Genomic DNA, 24,724 nt, shown 5'->3' on the forward strand with positions numbered 1-24,724 from the left:
TATATATATATATATATATATATATATATATATATATATATATATATATATATATAAATATATAGTCATTTGTAAGTTGAAGCATTTATAAATATACCAATTTACAAACTTTATGTTCAGAGACACGCACTCTACTAGTATATAGGATACGAGCAAAAAAATTATTAAATTTAACATAAAATACTTGATTTTAGTCCGAAAAGATGTATAATGTCCTATGGGATTGTCCGTGGTATAGTTGGGACAAAAGTAACAGAGGATATTTAATAATGATGTTAATGAATTGTCAACAGCCTTTTAAAATATCTTGCTACGGTTTGGTTGTTTTAAATTTTCAGATGTTGTTGTCGGTAAGTTCAATTAAAACCGTGTTTACTGTTACGTTTTTACCCATACAAAATAATATTGACTACTGAGGATTAGGGATACACCATATATAATTTTGTTTTAAGTGGGCGTACAAATTGGAGGTATTAACTGATGTTTCTAAAGTTTTGAGCAAAAATTTCAGCATCTTTATTGAGTTTACTAAAATGGAACCAAACGTAGCTTTTGTGTGGCGCCATTTTTCTTGCTATTTTATTATTTTAAAACCAATGTTTACACTGTGTCCGAATACCTAATATTAAATGAAATAAAGATAGGAAAGCAAACTTAATATTTATTATAAACACACATCATGCAACATAATTTAAAGTGAATATTGACCTCGACCTTACACTGCTCACGACTGACTACACGGTCCAAAAATCAAACAAGTTTGATCCTCTCACGATCGTTGAGTCATAAAGATAATTTAATCTTCGTGTTTTACGGATGTACTTGTTTACAGGGAGCGTGGATTAAAAAAGCGTGGCTCACGTTCGTAATTTACTACCCATGGCAAAGCAGCTTTAAGGCGCGTTTACATTACTAGTGAATAACGAACGTGGTTTACACTAAAAAACAAGCGTTATCTACGCTTCTGTGCAATACGTTCTATAAGAAAGGTTATTGTGTTTACATTGGGCACAATAGTTTTATATTTTAGTAATGAATATGGCGTCAGCATGTGTATTAGAGGCTACTATTGCAACCTGCGAAATAATAGCTGCTGAAATAGTTAAAAATCATATTTTGAATGAGAAAAAAAAAAGAATGCAAGAAGGAACAGAAGATGGTGGACCAAATAGAAACATTACTGGAGCTTCAGCATTAATTCAAGTCTACGTGTAACATATTCGGATGATTTTAAAAATTTATTAAGGATGACTGAGGATCATTACGGTTCTCTATTACAACGTATATCTCACCGAATACAAAAACGTGATACACATCTCAGAGAAGCTGTATCGGTTCAAACGAAACTTGAAATAACTCTTCGTTATTTAGCCACCGGCGACAGTTTCAAAAGTTTAAAATTTTAATTTATAGTTCCAAAAACAACCATAAGTAAAATTTTACGGGATGTTCTAGATAGCATATATATATATATATATATATATATATATATATATATATATATATATATATATATATATATATATATATATATATATATATATATATATATCACTCTTCAACGATTTATAGAGGTAAGTGAAAATATCAAGATATAATACCTGCTTTATTAAAAAAAAATTTATGTCATTTTAACGACAGAATTTTTTTTTTATTGCTTCCATTACTAGTGAAATCATATTTTGTTGTAGTAAAAAACTTTTGGCTATAGAAACGTTTCGTAATAATGACACAAGACATTTTCCAAATTGATCCAAACGATCTTTGCTAGTTTGTTTGGCCAAATTCGTTTGAGCTGCACGAGATATAACTTTAACGACAAAAATCAGGATGCGTTTTGAAGGCAAAGAGTGCAGCTTTTGCTGTCAGTTTTGTAACTCAGTTTTTATAAAGGTGTTAAATATATTAACGTGGCGCGATTTTTGCCTTTTTTTAGAATTCTCGCGAGCTTAATAAAATTGATCACTTTCATTGACCAGTCGTAGTAAAGCTTCCATTTCTAGAGATCAACATTTAAAACCTGTGACATGAAATTTCAATTTTGAGTTGTGGTAATAAATATGAGTCATTTGAAATATAAATAAAAACGCAGAATTTAACGTTTTACATTACAAACAATAACACGTCACGGGAAGTGCATTTAAGTAGACAGTTTTAGGTGTAGTTTATTCCAGAAGTTTTGTTCTTTTGCAGAATGTACTACTGTTATTTAAAAAAAAGTTTTAAATGTTTTCGATCGTTTGTTGTGTGAAAGTTTAAATCCAACGTCTTTTAAACATATGTCAAATGACTCACATTTGTGGCCAAAACTCAAAACTAAAATTTTATGCTATAGGTTTTAAAGGTTAGGCTCTAGCAATAGAAACTTCATAGTGACCAGTCAATGAAACGGATAATTTTCGAAATATTGCTTATTTTGTGTTCTCCAACCAGGAATACTCCTATGAAGACTCGTGTAAGACTATGTTAAATAATGGTGGGAGTACCTATTATCTTATAGCATAGCCGACAGCAGTTGTTGATAGTTCAAATCTAACACGCGAGCGATCGCGTTGATCGGAGCGTTAGAAAAAATCTAACCACGCGAGTGTTGGTGTGTGTTGATTCTTAGAGATATCAATTAAGAAAAGTTATAATATTATCATAAAAGGTAAGATTTTTATTGAAATACTTATAGATTGTTGAACATCCGTTATTTTGGTTTATTGCAGTTAAATATGGACCAGAAAATGGAAAACCAGTTATTAAAATGGTATAAAAAGATAGACAGCGATGTGGAACCACTAGATTCTGATAAGGACTTAAACGATGTTCGTTCTGAACACAGTATCTACAATACAGATTCTGAGCAGTCCACACAAGATCTACCCAGTAAACCTGAAGATGCCATGGAAGAAAGCGGCCAAGATGATGGTTATCCAAGATTTTATGGCAAAGATAAAATACCATGGTTGAAACATAAGAAAGACACTTCCAAAGGTAAGACCAAAGCAAGCAATATTATTATGAACTTACCTGGGGTAAAAGCAAAAGCAAAAGGCGCCAAAACCATATTTCGATGCTGGAAATTGTTTTTCTCGGATGCTATGATCAATAATATTGTAAAATATACAAATTAAAAACTGGATATGATGAGAGTATTATTATACTCGCTTTAGGGATTGTCCTACTGTTGACTACGAGGAAATGCAAGCATTTATCGGACTTCTGTTCCTTGCTGTGGTAAAGAGAGCGCAACATTTAAATGCTGATGAACTCTGGAAATTAGATGGCACAGCTCCAGATATTTTTGCAGCTACTATGACAAAGAAAAGACTTCACCAAATAATTCAAGTTGTAAGATTTGACGACGCCACTAAGAGGCAAGAGAATTCGACAGTTGATAATATTGCACCCATTCGAGAAATATATGAAATGTTTGTCACTAACTGTTTATCTGCACACACTTCTGGATTCTATGTGACCATAAATGAAATGTTGGAAGCGTTCCGTGGTCGATGCAAATTTAGGCAGTATATAGCCGATAAGCCAGCGAAATACGGAATCAAGATTTATGCCTTGGTGGACGCTAGAACATTTTTTACACAAAATCTCGAAAATTACCCCGGAAAACAACCTAAAGGACCATATCAACTACCCAACGATGCATCTAGTGTAGGTAGTAAAAAGACTTATACGACCCATAAGTGGAACCGGTCGAAATGTAACTACGGATAATTACTTTTCCTCTGTATCCTTGGCCAACTCTTTATTAAACGATCATTGCTTGACAACGATGGGTACTTTTACGTGATAACAAACAACAAAGTCCCCCTGAGTTAACAAGGGTAAAAGGAAGACTTTTATGTTGTAGCATGTTTGCATATGGTGACGATGGAAACAAGTGTGTACTTGTATCATATATGCCAAAAAAAATAAGAATATACTACTATTTTCAACACTACACAGCAATGGTTTCATTGATGAAAACACCAAAGCATACCATGAAGCCAGAGATTATTACTGATTACAACCTCACAAAAGGCGGAGTCGATGTTGTTGATAAAATGAAGGCACAATACTTGGTGACTTGATTTAGCAATCGCTGGCCGTTTACTGTTTTTTGTAGCCTACTAAATATTTCAACTATAAATAGTCAAATAATTTACAACATTAACACTAATATTGTAACATCTCGAACAAGCTACATTGCGGAGCTTGGCAAGCAACTTTAAATGTCCCATCTTCAACGACGTTCCAATATCCCAAATCTTCCTTTTCAGTTGAGACTCAGGATCCGAAATATAACCGGAGAAAAGCCATCATTTTCTCAAGGGGCAACTCCAACTATTAAACCAAGATGTTCTTTTTGCCCTGTAAGGAAGAACAGGTAGGTATACCCAATATTATTGTTTTAACTGTAAGTTCACGATATGTAAAGAGCACACTGGTTTAACAAATTTTACTTACCAATACTGCCTAGAAAAGGAAGAAATCTAATTTTATGCGTAATGCTTTCATTTTTTTTGGAATAAATCCCCTTATTTGTTTTGTTCTAGGGTAATGTGTATGTTTTTTTAGTTTACCTAGTAGTTTTTTTGCAGTTTTGTTTTAAAAACATAGTTAATAGCCAATAAACTTATCCAATAAGTACTAATGACTCATTTATTTGACCTATACCCATATGTTAGACAAATCTAACAGGCCAGTAATGGCGTGATTTTTTGATTTCGCGCTCGTAACTGACATGCAAAATCGACGATCGCTTCAAGCGTTGTTTCTAAGAAAACGGTTCATTCTACACAAATGCTTATATACATTTTTGTTTAAAATTACCTTAGCTACAATTTTTATTTTTTTTTTCTGCGGTGTACAGATTCTTAGTAAATCGATTTTTTTGCGTTTTTACCCCGATGGTAATAGCGTGGTTTTTATAGCGGGAAGGGGGGGTTTAAAGGGAAGCCCGGGGATAAAAGTGGTAAAATTTCTTTGCATCTTTTTTGGGGTCGAAAATTAATATTCTTGACAAAATTCAGCTTGTTTGTATGATTTTTAGAGGTTCAATATTATTTTCGTCTCTGAGGACTGGAGTAATAAGTGTATACATAAAGTAAGGTAACTGTACCTTTTACCGACTACTTAAGGTTTTCCTTATAACAAAGAATATAGACGCTTATAGAATATAAGCGTCTATATTCTTTGCTTATAAGCAGATTCAATAATAAGAAGAATACATTTATATTTTTCTTTGCATAATTTTTAAAGATAAGTTTTAATCTAGTCGATTCAGCCTGTAATATAGAAAAAATAATATTATTACAGTTTAATTCTTTTTTTAAATGTTTTAATAATTATGTACAATTATTTCATTAATATGCTCCCTTTACCGACCGGCTTGAAAAATACTCACTTATCACCGACCGATTTTTTTTTGCTATTACCGACCACAAGCACCTAATTACCGGACATTTCAGTCCTATCAGCGACCTTCTTGGGGGACTACTTATTCAAGTAATTAACATTATATTAACTTATTTATTTAAAAATAATCGTATCTACTTCCTCAATTGAAAAAACAAACTCAGTTGAAGATTTTAATATTTTTAAAAATATAAATTCATAACACAACAAATAAAAAGTTAAGTACATAATGTATTGGGCATGTATAATAGATTCAACTTTTGTATGAAATCATTTTATTTTTTTATTGTTATATTTTTTATTGCATCCATCTCCGGAATTCCATAGATGCCCCTTTTATTCACGGGTTTTGGAGAATTAATTTTTGAAAATATTTCATTTTCTGGATACGATAAAATATCCTCTTTCTCAGGCCATTTCCAATGTGAACCACTTCTTATCATAGTCTTCACTTCAAATCCCGTACCGTCAAAGCCAAGACTTATTCCAGGAAAGTACTCTCCTTCATAAATAACCACAGCATATTCTTCCTCTGCAAAATCTTTCCGTTTTAGTTCTTTGGTATTATTCTTAATACGCCAATTATGGATCCTGTTTTTCCAGGAAAGTTTAACAGGCCTAAAAATAGCAACATCTAGTGGTTGCAATAGATGTGTGGAGTTAGACAGAAGAGCAATTAGTATAATACCTTTTCTTTTGCAGAACTCGGTTAGATGAAGCGTTAAATGTAAAGAATGGCCATCTAGAAAAAGAAACAGGTAAAGGAACGTTGTTTTCAATAATCCATTTTTTATAGAATACATTCGTAATGAATTCATAAAAAGGTTCTCCAGTCATCCACCCGGAGTCTGAATGGCCAATACCCCAGCCCAGAGGCATTTTTAAATGAATACTGGCTGGTACTCTTTCATGGAAAAAAAACAGTAGGTTTCACAACCTGTCTTTCTGCCGAAACTGTCAAAAGTACCGTGAGGCATTCTTTCTAGTTATTAGCGATTCTGGTGTAAACTTTTTTCGAACCTTTTCTTACGATTACACATTTTTCTTTTGGTGAAAGAAAAAACGCTGATTCGTCGCAAGTAAAAATTCTTCTTGGGTCTGATAGAACTTCCTCCAAATTATTTGTTTTTAAATAATCTCAAACTCTATCAAACCAACCTCTTACACTTTTTCTGTTATATTTGCCCGAAGTTTGGTTAGATTGTGACATACTCGATGAGAGAGCAGGAGAAAAAATTTTCGTACCAATGACGTCCTGGAATTCCGTCTTTAAATTTATTTGCTCGTTTTAGACGTCGAACTATTTCTCTGCAACACACCCCAACAGTTGATTTTTTGTTACAGGAAAACCAACAGTTTCTAAATATAGAATCCAATCTACTATGGTTTGTTCTTCAGCTGCAGTCAGGACACAGTGGGCCCCAGTAGTAGCAACTTCTTCATATTTGTTATGAATTTTATCAACTAGGGTGCTTTTTGGAATTTTGAATTGATCTGGATGCTTTTCCAAACAACATTCCATCTCGAATTGAATTCAGTGCTTGCTGAAGAATTTCATTCGTATAGTTTTTTCGTTTTTCAGACATAGCTTAAAGTTTTTCTTGAATCTGGAAGAAAACGTTCATAATATTCTCGGTCGGTAATAGGTCACAATATATATTTTTCGTACTCTCTCACCGACCGTGAAAAAAATATTATTTTAAGAGACTACTTTTGACTATTTTAAAAGTCATATATTTCATTCACGTTTAAAACAATCAAGTACCATGACTATGATTATCGTTCCCGTTCAAAGACAGACTTTTGGAAATATGGCACTTAATATATTATTCTATTTGAAGTAATTCTTCCAATAAAATACAATTTTGTTCAACTTTCATATTCCTTCTTTTAATTGAAAATTACAATCTAGTCGGTCGGTAAATGCTCAAGTGAATCATTGGTTTATTACCTTTAAGAAAAAAAATACATTATAAATATTTATTGTATGCTAAAATATTTTTAAAATTTCACAATTTTCAATGACTACATTCTCCTCATTTTAAGTTTTAAGCACCTTTTACCGACCTTTCTTTAATTATTGTAAATAAATTTTAATTAGAGAAAATAATTAACCAACGAACACATTAAATCTTTAAAAAAAACGGGGTTTTGTGTTATTTCCTGTTATAAAAGTGCAGTACTAACCTTGATATATTATAACAAATGCTTAATAATGCCAACACATATGCACAATGATTCTTATAACCTGCTTTTTGGAGTCTTGCAACACCACTGCGAAATCCGTTAAAATTTGTCAAATTTGGCATTAGTCAGCAGCTGAATTATGTTTGTAATGTTGGCATATCTATGTTTTATAAAAAAAAACTATTTAAAGTTTCAGTAGTTGTATGGACTTTTCATAAAACGGCTAATACTGAAAAAATTCATTGCGGTCGGTAATGGGAAATGGTTGGTAAAGAGTACAGTACCTTATATCAGTCTTTTTATTTTTTATTCAGTTAAAGTTTATTGTACTTGTTTCTGTTTTAGGCAATCCGTCTATCATACAGCCTTCTTGCTTTAGCAATTCGATATAAATAAAGAGAAAAAATAATTTTATATGTATGATATATGTATGTGTCATCAATTTAACATAAAAAATTAGTTTTTTTTAATTCTTCTAATAAACTATACGAAAGCTACTTCTGGTTGATTTTTTTAGTCCGTGTAATAAGCTGATAAAATGTAAGATAAAAAAGAAACTTTTTTATCTTTACTACCACTGCAATACCCCATTAGCAGATTATTTACTATAAATTAAAGAAACACAAAAATTTAATAAAAATCATTGTAAAAATGAGTTTAACGATACCCGTAAAAGTGTATTAACGACCACAACGTAAACTTGTTATTCCGTCGACCATAGTAATCACTGCGTTTTAGTATTTTATTATTGTGAGGAAACGTTACTGCTTTAAATTTTATGTATGCAGAGAATTTGGAAATGCTAGTAATTAAGAATATCTATCTATATAAAAGGCTATAATTACAGTGACAGGTCACACTGTAATTCCGGTCACCTAACGGCGCCATCTAGGAAAGAAATATGAACTACCATATTTTAATCATACTTTGTTCTTGAAACGATACATTTAATAAATAATACTGTATTATACATTAATATAATTAATAATTAATTTTAATAATATTTTTAAGGTAAAATTTGTTATAGCCTCCTCAGTCCCAAGAAAACAGCTTTTATTATTGTAACAATATTTTATATTTTCTCTCTTCATTTTTGAAAACAATAAACGAAAATTTATTAAAAAACTAAAAAAAAAATTAACATATTTAACATTATCAAGCCGTTTGCTTTGCAAGTTTTAGAAGGCACAGTGATAAAAATTTGAATTCGGTTTCGCCAGGTAGAAATCGTTCGATTTCTCTTTTTGTTTTTAGATGGCGCAGTTACGTCCGTATATAGCTATTTTGATAACTATTGTCTAGGACTCGAAAGGTTTTTGTTTTGATTCAGAGCAGTGGCTATACCGCTCTAAGGAGACCTAAAGAGGTCGAAATACGTATAAGCAGCTTGTCGCTGCCCTGTATCGAAACAAAAATCTAATACTGTCATTATGTTTTATTACTTTACTCCGTTTGGAGTACCAAAAACTGAATTCACTACGAATTTTGACCATGAAGAACGGCAGGTGGAATGCAATTTTTAGATTCCCTTGCCGAGTAATTTATTAAGCTGTTTGCTTTGCAAGTTTTAGAAGGCACAGTGATAAAATTTTAATTTCGCTTTCGCCAGGTAGAAATCGTTTGATTTCTCTTTTTGTTTTTAGATGGCGTAGTTACGTCCTTATATAGTTATTTTGATAACTATTGTCTAGGACGGGAAAGATTTTTGTTTTGATTCAGAGCAGTGGCTATACCGCTCTGAGGAGAACTAAATAGGTCGAAATACGTATAAGCAGCTTGTCGCTGCCCTGTATCGAAACAAAAATCTAATACTGTCATTATGTTTTATTACTTTACTCCGTTTGGAGTACCAGAAACTGAATTCACTACGAAATTTGACCATGAAGAACGGCAGATGGAATGCAATTTTTAGATTCCCTTGCCGAGTAATTTATTAAGCTGTTTTCTTTGCAAGTTTTAGAAGGCATAGTGGTAAAAATTTGAATTCGGTTCCGCCAGGTAGAAATCGTTTGATTTCTCTTTTTGTTTAAAAAAATTATTTGACAGACATATTATGACAGGTCTAGCATAATGTACAGCAGGACTAACTTTCATATAATTTATGAAACTGAAAAGAACATTCTCGTTCAGGAGAAATACACAAGTAAATTTTGCATTTTGTACAAAAGAATCTTGTCTTCTTAGTGCATCCAGGGTTTCGGCAACGCATGTAAAAAGTTTTATTACTCACAGAGCATATTGGCAAAAGGTCATTACCGGTTTTTCCTACATCTATAGGCGGTAACTGGACAACTTTAGATCTTTTTACAGGAATTATGGGCTCTACTTCTAATTTCCACTTCGGAAATCGTTTTCAAAATACAAACATTAGTAAATTAAACAAATTTAAAAAAAGGGGGGAAACATCAGGCCAAGTGTTTGCACCTTGATAAATTAGGAAATCTAAGACTAGCCCTGTTTTTGAAGCAAGCACAAAATTCTTCAAACCCGCAGAATTAAGGTTTGTTCTTGACATACTGTCGTAGACTATTGGTGCCAGTAAATGGAATCATTTGTTTGTCGCTGGACAACTCGCGAGATCTTTGAAGAGTGATACATTTATTTCGTACAACATCAAGAATAGGCTGAACTTTCCAAAGTTTATTTGCCCTTTTGGTGTCCTCTAAAACTGCACAGTTATCTACAACACACAAAAAATTTCGTAACTTGTAGATTCTATCTCGGGGAAGATGAGTAATAATAGAAATTTCAATTTCTTTCATGAAATAGAGGTGTAAGCTCGGTAGTCCAAAAATTCCCATCAAAATATGAATACCTGTTAGTTTCTTGAATTCCTCCGGAGTTGACCTTAAATTTTTCTTTTCGTTTGCTTGAATAGCTCGTATGTTACTTGCTGAAGACAAATTTTCCCAAAAATGCTCAGGAAAATACTCAATAAAATAATCCAATGGTGTCCAGAATTCGTGATCTTCATTAGCTGTCCATAGATCAGCGGCGTCGGCATCTTGAGTCTCAAAAATATTTTTATTCCACCCATTCTTAACACCATCTAATTGTTCCGTTTCCTCTCCCAACGCTGCAGTAAAGGAGTATCATCGTGAGAATTCCACTCCGAATCTGAATCATTTTCTAAATTATTTTGGGCATTAGTTTCGTTTTCATGAAAAACAGTTGAGAGGTTCTCAGAAAGATTCTCGTTTTCACTACAATCATTATCGCTATCTTCACTGAGGAAAAAATCATTATCTGACAAAATAGCCTTCAATTCGCAATCTGTAAATATCCTTTTTCTGTTTGGAAATAAACACAAAAAACGTGAGTATGGTAACATATTTTGCTAACTAAGTCCCAATGTCCAAAATGCTTGACAAAAAGTCCAGACGACCCCTGACGTGATCAGTTGTAATTATTTTCAAATATGTATTTACCACAAATACGTCAAGACATCAACTAACATACATTCCAGTATGCTGCAATATAGGAACGCAGCGATGCCCAAGCCCAATAGTCGCATATTGTAAAATAAATTTAAACAAATAACTTTAACAGTTTTTTACCCAGATATTTAGTGGCTCAAAACATGTACACCTAGACACTGATGATGGAAAATGGATTCCGAAAACGTTTTAATGTTTTGATATATCCCGATTTTTAATTATATACCTTTTATAAAGCATTTTAATAAATTTTTTATATATGATGATTGTATGCATGATTTTTATAATGATTTAGAAATAACTTCAACCACTTTTTTGCAGCCACATCTAATTGAGTAAAGGGATTCTACAAACTGTTTCTCTTTGCTAGTATATACATCATACGGCGAAGATCAGTTCTTGTCAAACCGTGAAATCATTAATATTGTAAGTCGCTGTATTCTGAAAACTGTTCATCTGTTTGGCACTAACGAAATAAAGTCGTCCTAGACACTTGAAAATGCTGTGCTATTTTTAAATATCCAATTTTCTTTTCTCGGATGAATTTTATAGCTTATAAATAATAGCAAGTACCTAATTTGTAAAAAAAGGACCCAATTATGGAATATTCCATAATTAGACACCAACAATTGTCCATATTTGGATTTTTATACTAGTTGAAACTAGTATCAATATTTTTTCAAATCACAATATTTTAATTACAAAAGGTCACAAAATGAACAAATAAACGTAATATGGATGTACTTAATTGTATAGCAAGTCTGTATTCATGCATAATAACCGATACTACTCGTTTAATACATATCTGTGAAATTTTCTGCAAGACCATAAAACAAAACATTCCTGCCATATGCGTATTGTTCGCGCAACTGACACAAAGGAGTGAGTGCAGTAGTAAAGTGGGCGCGTGAAATAGAAGATGGTCATGTATTACGTTTCAAACTTATATTTGCGAAAAAATCAAGGTATTCCATATTAGGATACTATTCCATAATTCGTTACTTTCCTCTATATATTAATACATATTAATTAAATAGATAATTAATAATACGAATATTTATTATTAATATTATAATATGAATATAATTTTTGATCTTCTGATGATATAGAGTCTTTTATTTAAAATATACAAAAAATTTCTGTCACAAAAATTATTGACTGACCTTTTAATTCACAGACGACAATGTCTCCTTTCGACCAAAACAGCTCCTCCTTGTTGATTATGTTAGGCTACCAATCAAAGCCTTCTCCGTTCTAAGTATCAACCTATCAGCATACCAGCAACTCTTTCTTCAAAACACGAGCAGGCCTCTTTTACCAGTACTCATTCAACAAACTCTAAAATTCTCTCCTCTCTTTCATAATACTAACAATCTCCTGAGACCCAAGTATTTTTTTTTACTTGGTGTCGCAAATATTTTTAATAGTTATAGTTCTTGTGACTTACTCACTTGGACTTTATAGAAGCAAGGAGGTATTTGACTTCTCAACTTTGACCTATCTCTCGTTCCACCCTTCAGTCATCCACTTCTAACTATTAACACTACTGGCACTTGCTTCTTAACTTACTACACAAAACTTCAACTGATTCTTTCGGATGACCATCACATAATAATCTTTTCTACTCCAAACATTCACTCTCTTTCACCCCCATTTCAAACTTGCTAACCAATCAGAAAATTCCTATATCCCTCCTTTTATTTTACATCAGAAAAATCCAAGCATCCCTTCTAAACAATTTTCCTTGAAAATGATAACGGTTTTATTTTATACTTAAACCAAAGGCTTTTAAAATATAATATCTACAAATACCGGGAAACAATTGGATGTAGTTCTGCATAAAGGAGTTTATGCAACCCATGCTCAACCCACATTTTGGCAGTTTTGAGATAATGAAGTTTTCGATTATAAAAATTAGTGTTCTGTAAAATGCAAAATAGAACTAACCTATTTATGTGCATAGTCACGCCATCTGTGGGATAGTACCCTTATGCATACAGTAAAACGCGGATACAGAATTCTGCATAAAGGAACCAAACGGGTTAGTTCCTTTATGCAAATTTCATACCTAGTTATTCTATTGTTGGTTCCGGTTGTGTTTACATAAACCGTTATCTTTCAGTTACATTTTAAGTGTTAACGAGTGATATCATTATGTCTGTGTCCAGAGGACGATATATGGTGCAGCTAACACAAAAAGAAAACAAAGATGAGGTATGTAATAAGTATTAAAAGCGTGCAAAAATAAATTTGTTTAGATTAAGTAAAAATTTGAAACCTAACCTCAATACTTTTTAGGAATCTACCATTGACGGTGATAATCTGTTACAAGATTCGGGTGATTTTTCAGAAGACACCGATGATAGCATTGCTGATGCGAATTATGTACCCTCTTCATCAGATACAGAAGATGAAAATGCCCCGTTGGAAGATGTAGTTAGCAATCAAAGTACTTCTACAGGCAGACGGCCAAAGGGTCGAAAACGCAAATATAACAATCAAACACGTGATAGCAGGAAAAAGTTCAAGAACACCAACAAACCTTACGTAAATTATAGAGGTATCCATGTTAATTCCAAAGAATTTGAAAACTTCGTGTGCAAGTGTAAGAATAGGTGCAGTGAGATGGTTTCTGTGTAAGAAACTGTTTAAGAAAATACTGGGAATTAGGATCATATGATTCCCAAACAACTTATTTAGGTACACTAATTAGCGAGGAATCAGTCAAGCGTCATTATTGAGTTAGTTCTGGTGATCGGGCGAAACAATTTACTCGAGTATATAAAATAAGTAGTATTAAGGTTTGCCGGGACATGTTTGTTAAAACGCTCCAAATATCAACAAAACGTGTTAATACCACTCACGTGAAGATTAAGTCGGACAGTATAGTTGATAAGAGAGGAGCGTATGGTGGTTATAATAAACTTAGCAGTACACGTTTCAACGAAGTTATTGACCATATAAAAAGACTTCCAAAATATAAGTCCCGTTACAGACGGGAAGAAATGCAAGATGCTGAGTATTTAGAAAGCCACATAACTATTGAGAAAATGCATTCTTTGTATTCAGAAGAAGTGGAAAATCCAGTCAGCTATCAAAAGTATAAAAAAAATTTTTATTCAAATTTTAATCTACGGCGTAAGCCGTTAAAAAAGGACACCTGTAATCTATGTGACAAACTAAATGCTGCTGTAAAATGTGCTAAGAGTAACGATGATAAAAAAAAGTTTTTGCAGGAGCATAAAATACATTTAACTAATCAGGAAGAAGCAAGAAACAGAATGAACAAAGACATGCAACAGGCAAAAATCGATGACAGTTTAGAAGTCCTTACGTTTGACATGAAAAAAACATTACCCTTGCCAAAAATTCCCACGAATATAGTTTTCTATAAGAGACAGATATGGTTTTATAATACTGGTATCCATTCATGCAAATTCAATAAAGGATATTGTTATACATGGTTAGAAGGCAAAGCTGGTAGAGGAGCTCAGGAGGTAGGGTCTTGTTTGCTCAAGCACATTGCGCGACATGTTCCTGAATCCACAAAACATCTCATACTTTGGTCAGATTCTTGTGGTGGCCAAAACCGAAATATAAAAATTGTACTAATGTTAAAGGCTGCAATGGAAAATCATTTGACATTAGAAGATATTTCATTAAGGTTTTTGGTTTCCGGGCATAGTTTTTTAAAAAACGACAGCGATTTTTCAGACATAGAAAAGGCATTAAAGTTACAGCAAAGAATCTACAGTGAAGACGATTACATAAATATCATAAAAAGCTGTCGTAAAAAAAATCCCTTACAGGTTACGAAAATGAAAACGGAACATTTTTTTGGGACCAAAGATACAGAAAAGCTTATCACCAACTGCAAAGTAGATACGTCTGGAGAAAAAATTAATTGGTTTCATTTGAGAGAAACAAAAATTTATAAAGAAAAACCATTTGAATTATTTACGTCAAAAACACACAGGGAAGACTATGTTCAAGTAGACATTTTAAAAAAAAAATTAAAAGGCAGACCTTCTTTAGATAACACAAGGAATATCTTTTCGCCATCGCTAACTCAACTGTGGCCTACGAGCAAACCAATATCGCCCAAAAAGCTTGAAGACATCTCATCTTTACTACATCTTATTCCTGAAGACGTTAAGCACCACTATACTACTCTGACAAGTAATAGTAATGTTGAAGATTATCTTGATGGTTACGACGCTAATTTAGATTTTGAATTTGACGGATAATACATGTTGATTTGATAAATAAAATATTTTGCCTTTTAAAGTGTTACTTTTTATCCATATTGAATAAATATCAGAGTGGTTCCAATATTCAAATTTTATAATCCAGGTATTCACATTATGCAAAAAAGAACCAAGCCACATAACAAAAACAAAATAACATTTTTTATAATATGGTCATTAAATTATCTTAGATTTACACCAATAAATTAGTTTTATCCATAAATGAACACTTAAATAATTCAAACTGCCCTACTACATTTTTTGCAATTTAAATACATAAAACCTGTAATAGCTCATTTTCATATATTTTGGGTTGGTTCTTTTATGCATAACTACATCCAATTGTCTATCACATTTAAGTGTTTATAATGTTTTTCAGTCCTTCTGGGTAAAACTTATTATGGATAAACCCACTGCTTAAAACTTACTTATTAAATTCTTAAATTCCTTTCGAGCTATACTGAAACATTAATAACAAACATCTTATTTATTTTACATATTAATTATATTTTTATTTATATTTTAAAAATTATTTGATAGTTAGTATTTAGACTTTGATGGGTCTGTCAGAAGTAAACAACGTATGTGTAGTTGAATCGTTATCAAGTGGCGCTACTAGCAAATATATTAGTTTATTAAATTATATTGAATAATAAGAATTTTAAGACAAGTACTATTTAATATTAATGTTAATAATCTACCAATTTATTAACTTACAGAATATACGACAAAACTTTTCACGTAAAACCATAAAAGACTAATATCGCAAACCAAAGTTATAGAACAACTAAACTACCAGATTATGGTTTTGACAATCAACTTGAAAATTAAAATTAAACCTTCTGTGAAATTAGATATTTATGCTAACTATGTATGATGCTGGAAAATGTATTTTAAAGTAGCTACTTAGCGTGCAAACGTTGGATTGTTAAAATAGTTTAAATTTACACTTTACGTACCTCCTTAGTAGCAGAATTGTGTTGACGAAATGAAGCAGAAGTTCTACAAAGTATATACACTAAACCTGAAAATAAAAAAATATGTTAATATTTATAAAATGATTATTCTAAATAATATAAAATGTGTAATTATGTTTTCATGTGACAGTAAAGTGAGTCACTACTATTATCATTGAATGTTTGAAAGGCAAGATTATCGATGGTTCTTAATATACAAACACAAAACACATATGTTAACCCGTAAACGGATACACTGCTTTCTAAGACCTTTAGTGTCATATTATGCTGAACTTTGGTAACCCTGTTTGAGCTGCGGTTCTCCCCTCCTAAATATGCTTCCTTCAACTACTCCGTCATATGAGCTACGTAACGCGCGCAACCATGATTAGTATATTTTATGTTTTGCAACCATAAGGTACCAGTCGCTGTTTGAAAGCACTCCGGTCTCACAGGCCGGGTATTTCGCACTATGCCAATTATTATATTACAGGTACATAAGACTGGAAGTTTCACATTGCAATTTACGAGATAATTGGTCGTTTCCAGACTTTTGGGCCACTCTGTATATATATATACATATATATATACATATATATATATATATATATATATATATATATATATATATATATATATTCAGGAATTCTATAGTATTCACTGCCTTGTTCCCTCGTTCAACCGTTTCCATCTCTCTCTGTTGTTCCATTCTCGATCCACGATCTTCGGGGTCATCCTCCTTTCCTTATTCCTATGGGGCTCCATTCGGTGATTCGCTTTATCCATCTGCTGTCGCGCTAGTTAACAGAGATATAAGCATCCTTCTAATATTAAAAATGCTAAGGGGCTACGTATTTAACACGCTATTATACGGTGTAGAGGCCTGGACTCTCAAACAGAATAACATAAAATATATTGAAAGTTTCGAGATGTGGTGCTACCGTCGAATGCTGAAGATAAGTTCGGTTGAAAGAGTCACAAACTTTGAAGTAATGAGAAGGATAGGAATAGACCCAGAAATTTTGTCAACGATCAAATGAAGAAAACTCGAATATTTGCGTCACCTGATGACGAGATATAAATACGCATTACTTCAAAATATAATTTATCCTTTCCTTTGATTGCTACGTTGTCGTCAATATGTAGATCTTCTATGTGTTCTTCAGTTGTAGATAGGTAGTCTGTTTTCGCGAGGTTAATATCTAGGCTAGCCTGGGTATATTCTTCTTGTAGTTTCTTCATCGTGTAACTGAGGTCTTTTTGGTCTTGTGCAATCACTACTTAAAGTCTGTAGTTAGTCTGTAAAGCTTAACGTATTAAGGTATTCATTTTGTACCGGTACTCATATGACATTCGCATTTTTTTTTCCATGTAGTCAAGGCTTTCTCTAAGTATATTTTAAATAGGGTTGGAGATGTAATATAACCTTGCAGGAGCCTTTTTGGTTGTGGTGAAGTCTCGTATGATTCTTGTTTCCATTTTAATGGACACTTTATATTCGTTATACAGAGCTTTTGTAGCTTCTATGAGTTCCGTCTGTATTTCTAATTTGTACATTGCCTCCCATAGTTTTGGTCATACGCATTTTTCAGGTCTACCAATGCCAAATTTATACCTCTATTTTTTGCTTATTTCTTTTCCAACTATTCTTCCAGTGTGTATATGTAGTCTATGCATGATCTTCATGCCGTGAAGTCTGCCTGATCCTCCCCGATTGTGCCTTTTCTCGCCTAGCTCTATTTTTTATCGCAGTGTCTTCCCATATAATCTTCCTATTAATGACGAAAAAAATTGTTAGAAATATTGGAAGAAATTACGATCCTTAGTAGTGGGGAAAAGACAAGAGAGAGATATTTGTGTTACCGTCAAACTCCAGAATCGCAAAACATGTTTTATCTGTTACATTAGAAAGAGAAAAAAACATTATACAAATGGTTAAAATGTAGCGTTCTCATAATTTTGCTTTGAGTGCAGCAGAAAATAATACAATAACTGTGCTATGGTGGGGGTCTTACTTTATAATTAATGGGTAATTAGTGTAATTATTGAACATCGGTGTGTTTACTTTAAATAGTTCCAAGTTTTTTTAATATTTTTGTAAGTATCTCTGTTTTAAAAAATAAATTTTCAGAATAGTAGCATCAGTATTTTTTTTTATGATTGTAAAAAAATAAAATGATGCATTCAAAATAAAAACAAATCTTTCTATGTAGATATTTTTACGCCGAGTCCCTAAGATGGGATATTTTCCACTATGTACTATAGACACATGTTTCGGTTTCAGAGTTAGGGGGAAAATAGGACATATTGCATACAAATATTTGAAAAGACAAATTAATTAAAGGCGACAACATAAAGAAATAGAATAGCAACCGGAAAGGACCAAATGAACATGAAACTTCTAAGATATATGGATATGTGTTGCTACCAGTGCCGAAACTAGGAAATTTTTCAGGGTGGGGGAAGACCTCTTCCTCCCCCATCACACCACGATAAGCTGTTTTTTAGATACAGCAGGTAGTTGAAATTACATATAATACCTGTGTATGATATTAAGAAGTTTTATTTAGTTTAAAACTTATTAGTGGCTTGTACAATTGAAAAAAATGGTCAATGGAAAAAAAAAATTTGGTCAAAAAAAATGTATTTGCTAATATATCTAGAAATAATTATTTAAGTGCCCAAATATTGACAGTAGGATAATTTTGCAAATACTGTTTCACAAAAAATTATGTCTCCTTTCAGAATTTTTGTATTATATATTACCATTTTGGTGACATATAAGTTGTTGAAAAATTGATGTTATTTTCAGAGTGTAACGTTAATAACATAGCGTAATTTTTTGCACTACTCCACTTATTATTATTTCTTCTAATGTATATAACAGGAGCTTCTTGTCAAATGGACTTGCTGTAGAGGTTGATAAACGAGAAGACGATAAACCTGAAACCCTGACAAAAAAGTTGACGAAATTTATAATTCTTCTGTCAGTGCATTTTATGACTTACCGCATGAGTCACTAAAAGCTGTGTCATTTAAACTAATTTGCTATATATTAAGCAACGATAATACTGAAAGTCCAACTAATTTAAACTTCTTGTGGAGAAAATACCTGTTCCAAAGATACCTATTCCAAAAAAGAATAACCGAAAAAAAGCAGAAACACATATATCACAGAAAGTGAAGGAGTTAAAGAAAGCTGGGTAAAAATTAAGTCTAATATCTTAGCCTGGGCCAAGGAAATTCTTGGTGAAAGAAATCAAGGTTTTGTACAGAACTAAAGGAAAAACGTAAAGAAAAGAAAAAAGCTTACATGTCAACCAAAACAAAAGGGGCATACCATAATTACAAGACAATTAGAAACGAAACACATACACTTCTAAAAAAAATAAAGAAGACTTTTCGAGAGAAGTGGATCATGATATTTATGGTCTACGAAAAAAAAAGAAGATAATAACACCCAAAAAACTATAAAGGTATAAACTTGTTAATAATACGCTTAAACTTACAACTAAAATTTTACAAGTGCTAATAAATCGGAGGATAAGTTTAGCAGATGAACAACAGGGTTTTTCTAGTGGAAGATCGTGTACAGATGCAATATTCGTTATAAAGCAAATTACTGAGAAATAACTAGAGTATAATAGAGCAGCATTTCTGTGTCTGATTGACCTAAAGAAAGCATTCGACAGAGTAAAACTCAAAGATGTAATCCGTCTTCTGCATAATAGAGAAGTTCCCCTAAATATTATAAAAATGATCAAAAACAAGTCAAAATAGATGGACAACTTACAGAAACTATATAAATATGCAGCGAAATAAGACAAGGGGATTCATTGGGCCTCATGCTCTTCAATTTGATCATGGATGAAATCATTAAAAGCGTTAACAAAGGAAGAGGATACAGAATAGGAAAAAAAAGAAATAAAAATACTTTGTTACGCAGATGACGAAATATCCACAGATTTAACATAAGATCAAAAGAATTTAATATGACAATTTCATCTCACAAGACTAAAACAATGGTAGTCAGCAAAGAACCAATCGCATGTGAAATAAAAATTGATTGCATTAGTATTGAACAAGTAATGCAAATAAAATACCTGGGATTTACACAATCCCAACGCAAAGGCTACTGGAAATGGCAGAGATGAGAGTATTGAGAAGTATTACAGAAAATACGCTGAGTGATTAAAAGAGAAGTAGAGACATTAAAAAAAAATGTACAGTTTATAAATAAATAGACAGAAAATAAAATATAAGAATGGAATACGCTCATAAGCAGAATGGAGGCCCGTGTCGACAAAATAGCAAGCGATAAGTTACCAATCGGCAGAAGAAGTATAGGACGATCGCGCAAAAGAGGGAGTGACAACCTTCCATACAGGTATTATTCCGCAAGTTAAAAAGCAGAAGAAGAAGGACTTGGGTTTTATTTAAAATATAAAATATTAAATCGAAAAACTACAGATTTCTTTTTAAGTGTTTAGAATCACCAAAAAACTAAGGTTTTATTAGTTTGTGTAACAATAAAAAATAACAAATTTAAATTTACAAAGGTTTTTTACTAGAATAAAAGTTGCTGTAGGAGCGATACTAGGGTCTTTTTTCTAGTATCCCTCCTACAGAAACTTTTATTCTAATAAAAAACCTTTTAGACCAAAATAGTACAAATCCAATCACTACATCTGAAATTTTACATCTTTTTGAAGTTTGCATAAACCAGGACTACTTTGAATTTAACAATGAAATATATACAAATAACAGTGCAGGACTTATAATAGGCAAACCTCTAAGCGCATTGCTATCAGATATTTTTATGGATCATCTAGAGACAAAGATTTCAAAACATCCCATATTCAAACAGTTTTTATATTGGTGGACATACGTAGACGACGTAATGGTATGTTTCACAGGAACTAACAGGCAACTCGACCAATTTTTATCGTATAATAATTCACTTCATAGTCATATTGAATTTACAATAGAAACAGAACAAAATCAATCCATAAATTTTTTAGATTTAAAAATTATTAAACTTAAAAACAAACATGACTTCTCCATATTTCATAAACCTACCCATACTTAGACGACTATTCACAATTCATCATCCCATCCCACACCAGAGAAAAAACCCAGTACCTTCTGTTCGATTACATATACAGGCAAAATATCAACAAAAATAGCCAAACACAAAAATGAAAGGAATAACACCAGCTTTCAGAACAAATAACAACCTAGCCAACATAAAAAACAGTTACACAATGGTGTGTACAAACTTAAATGTGGCGACTGCCCAAAAACTTACATTGGTCAAACTGGTAGAAATATTAATAAAGGAATAGCAGAACATAAAAGGGCTTTTAATAATAGAAAAACAGATTCTACATACGCACTTCACCTTCTAAATCATAATCATTCTTTTAATGACGAATTTAAAATTCTTGACATTCAAAATAAAGGCCTTAAGCTATCTTTGTTAGAATCTATGGAAATCAACAAATTAAAAAACACAGATATAATCCTGAATGACCAACTTGAGACAAACAGTTCTCCCCTCCTCAACCTATTTTATTAGAGACTATAAAGTGTAAACGCATGCCAAAAATAGATCACTTGACAAAGGCAATCAGCCGAAACAGCTGTAGTGATAAGAATTTAAAATAAATTTTGTGGAAGTTTTGAAAACAAAGTTTTCAGTGTTTTATTGTTACATAAAATGAATTTCCATCAAGTAACGGTCGAATCCATCAAAATTATTTTATTAGTTTATTGATTTATATCCCCTTTAGAAACAGAGAGTTAAACTAAAACTTGAACTATACATGTAATTATATAATTAAACTATATAAGTACATACCGTTTAATCGGTTTTTAACTGTCCTGTATTTTAAAATGTATCTTACAACTTTAAAAAATACGAAGCTTAAAACTATCTACAATAAATTGCAAATAAGTAATTTAAAATATTCTGAAATTATCGTTTTATTTGCATATTCGTATTATGGCACAAATAATAATATTTGCCAACTAATAAAACAAAAACATACTCGGTAAGAAAAAAAATTAGGAAAGGAGTGAAAAAATTCAATAAACCGATATGAGTAATGATCTCCTGCCGAGACGGGTGCCACGCCTAAGACACGCTTTAATTGAATCTGGGATGATTCTAAGAAAATTAATAATAATAACAGCGTGAGACTTGCGGATTATTGAGTTTGGTTGATTAAGAGACAGCGTTGGAAAAATTAGTATACTAGGTGTTTTCCATGATATTTTTCAGATTATTAAAAAAAATTCGAAATGCTTTACAATTATTATTTTATTATCGTTCTTATAATTCCCTTGTTATATTATTATTGAAATATTAATTTAAGCTCTATAATAGGATTTTTACTTAAGTTGTCAGATATCTAAAACGAATATTAACATTTATTTTTAAAAGTATACCACAAATTTGAAAAATACACTATTTATTAACTATATACTATACTAACTTAATCATCATTATCCCGCCTTCATTTATCACGTCCACTGCTGGACATAGGCCTCCCTTAAACTCCTTCATTCTTTGCGATTTTGTGCTCTTTGTTGCCAATTTTTGGTGATACGCCTGATGTCATCAGCCCAACGTGTAGGTGGTCTTCCTCTACTACGGTTGTTGTCTGCTCTTGGCCTCCAACGTGTAATTTTACTCGTCCATCGTGAGTCTGCGGTCATGCATTCTTGCTACATGGCCTGTCCAATTCCATTTAAGTTCCGCTTTACGTTCCACAACATCAGCAATACTCGTACTTCTAATCTCGTCCTATTAAAACTTAATACTGTATATCGTCGGTATACTGCGGAAACCAGGTAAATGTCGGAATACCGAAATCGAGAAAAAACGTTTTTAAAGTTTAGTTTTTTATTGTGAATTAAGCAGTCAGCTTGTTTTTGATATTAGGTATTCTAGTGAAAGATACATATATCTGAAATGATATTCTATCATTAGTTTGAAAAAGTTGAGACACCTATCTGACTAATCCTAAATTAAAGTTGGAAATGCTATCACTTACCTGGTTTTACCTGTAAATCTAAATAAATCAATTACTCTTCAAATAACATATTTAACACAAATATAATAAGCCAAGTATAATATTTTCCAGTTTTGTGATCGAGATATGAGGCTTTTACTAGGTAATAGCAATGTTTTAAGGTATTAGTCGATATTTATGACATTTAACTGGTTTTCCCTGAAAATGTTATTAACAGCTGTTTGTAGTTATAGTTATTATTTATATGAATGATAGGCAGTTTTATAGAAAAAAATAAATTTATTCTAAATATAATAACAACAATATTATTATTATGAGCCTTCCTCGTCCGATTCGTCACTGAAAGCAGGCTTTGGCAAGATGTCTGTTACATCATTTCCCGTTTTCAAATTACGATACCACCCGTGATATTCCTCCGGTATCACTCCCTTATCACATAGCTGTACCAAATCTCTCTTTTTTGCTATGTTAATTGGCAAATGTGCATAATAAAGTTGCTTAAGTTCATCAAAATTGCTTGTATTAGTTGATAACTTGGGGTGCTTTTTTTTTGACTGCCGTGCAGTATCAGTAAGGATATAATTGAAGCTAGTTGACATGTTATAATTAAAATAGATTCTGTTTATCTCTCCTTTCACGAATCTCATTCTTTTTATCTTCAACCACATTATTTTTTTCCCCGTTGTGGTCTTTTGTCCGGTTTTTAATTAAAGTGTGTGACAAATTTTTTATATCATAAAAGTCGTAGTATTTAAATTCTTTACATTTGTATGGTTCTATATATACTTTTTTATCATAAACCTTGATATTTTTAGTTCCCCTTGCATTTTGAAAAACAGACCAGTAATCTGGCATCCCATAGAGAGATCTGTGTTTTTTATCGGTTTCGTTACTACCATGCATATAGTCAACTTCCATCTAGGAATGTCCAGACTCTAAAAATTTGTGTTCAATAATATTTAAAGGATCTATGTTTTGAACAGCCCATAATAGTAAGGCTGCAATATGCTGATTGCGATTCTATTCTCCGCAGGTATCAGAAAATAAACTTATTTAACTTACATATTCTGGAACACATTTTGATAAGTAGTGGAGTATAATACTTCCGGTTTCAGAACTTCCTCGTCTATCGTTAATTTCTGACCAGGCAAAACAGTAATGCGGCTTGATATATACACAAATTGTAGACGCATAATTTTCGAGAATAATATAGTTGTCCAGTCAATCCACTTGAAATCTGTAGTACGGCTTGTAGATCGAAAGTAATTGAAACAAAATCCCGTTGTTCATTAGATCTTTTCAGATCATTTTGTTTTTCAAGATTACACACCTCTTTTCTTTTCTGATGTTCTCTGTAACTGTCTTCTAAATCCGATTTGTCAGTTTGATTAGCCCTATCACATTTATTACAAACTAAACATTGATCTTTTTCAGAAAAAAAAAGCTTAAATGATAGTCGT

General features: G+C 32.0%; 1 long non-coding RNA gene across 1 annotated transcript in view; it reads right to left on the bottom strand.

The window, feature by feature from the left end:
* LOC140440747 (uncharacterized) overlaps window positions 1-24,724 on the bottom strand; it is a 633,916-nt gene that overhangs the window by 142,175 nt on the left and 467,017 nt on the right. The window contains exon 3 of the long non-coding RNA XR_011950919.1: window positions 16,231-16,295. This is a non-coding gene — a long non-coding RNA (uncharacterized lncRNA). The remainder of the gene's footprint in view (window positions 1-16,230; window positions 16,296-24,724) is intronic.

Source organism: Diabrotica undecimpunctata, chromosome 5 (assembly GCF_040954645.1).
Source record: "Diabrotica undecimpunctata isolate CICGRU chromosome 5, icDiaUnde3, whole genome shotgun sequence".
In the NCBI taxonomy this organism is placed as follows: Eukaryota; Metazoa; Arthropoda; class Insecta; order Coleoptera; family Chrysomelidae; genus Diabrotica; species Diabrotica undecimpunctata.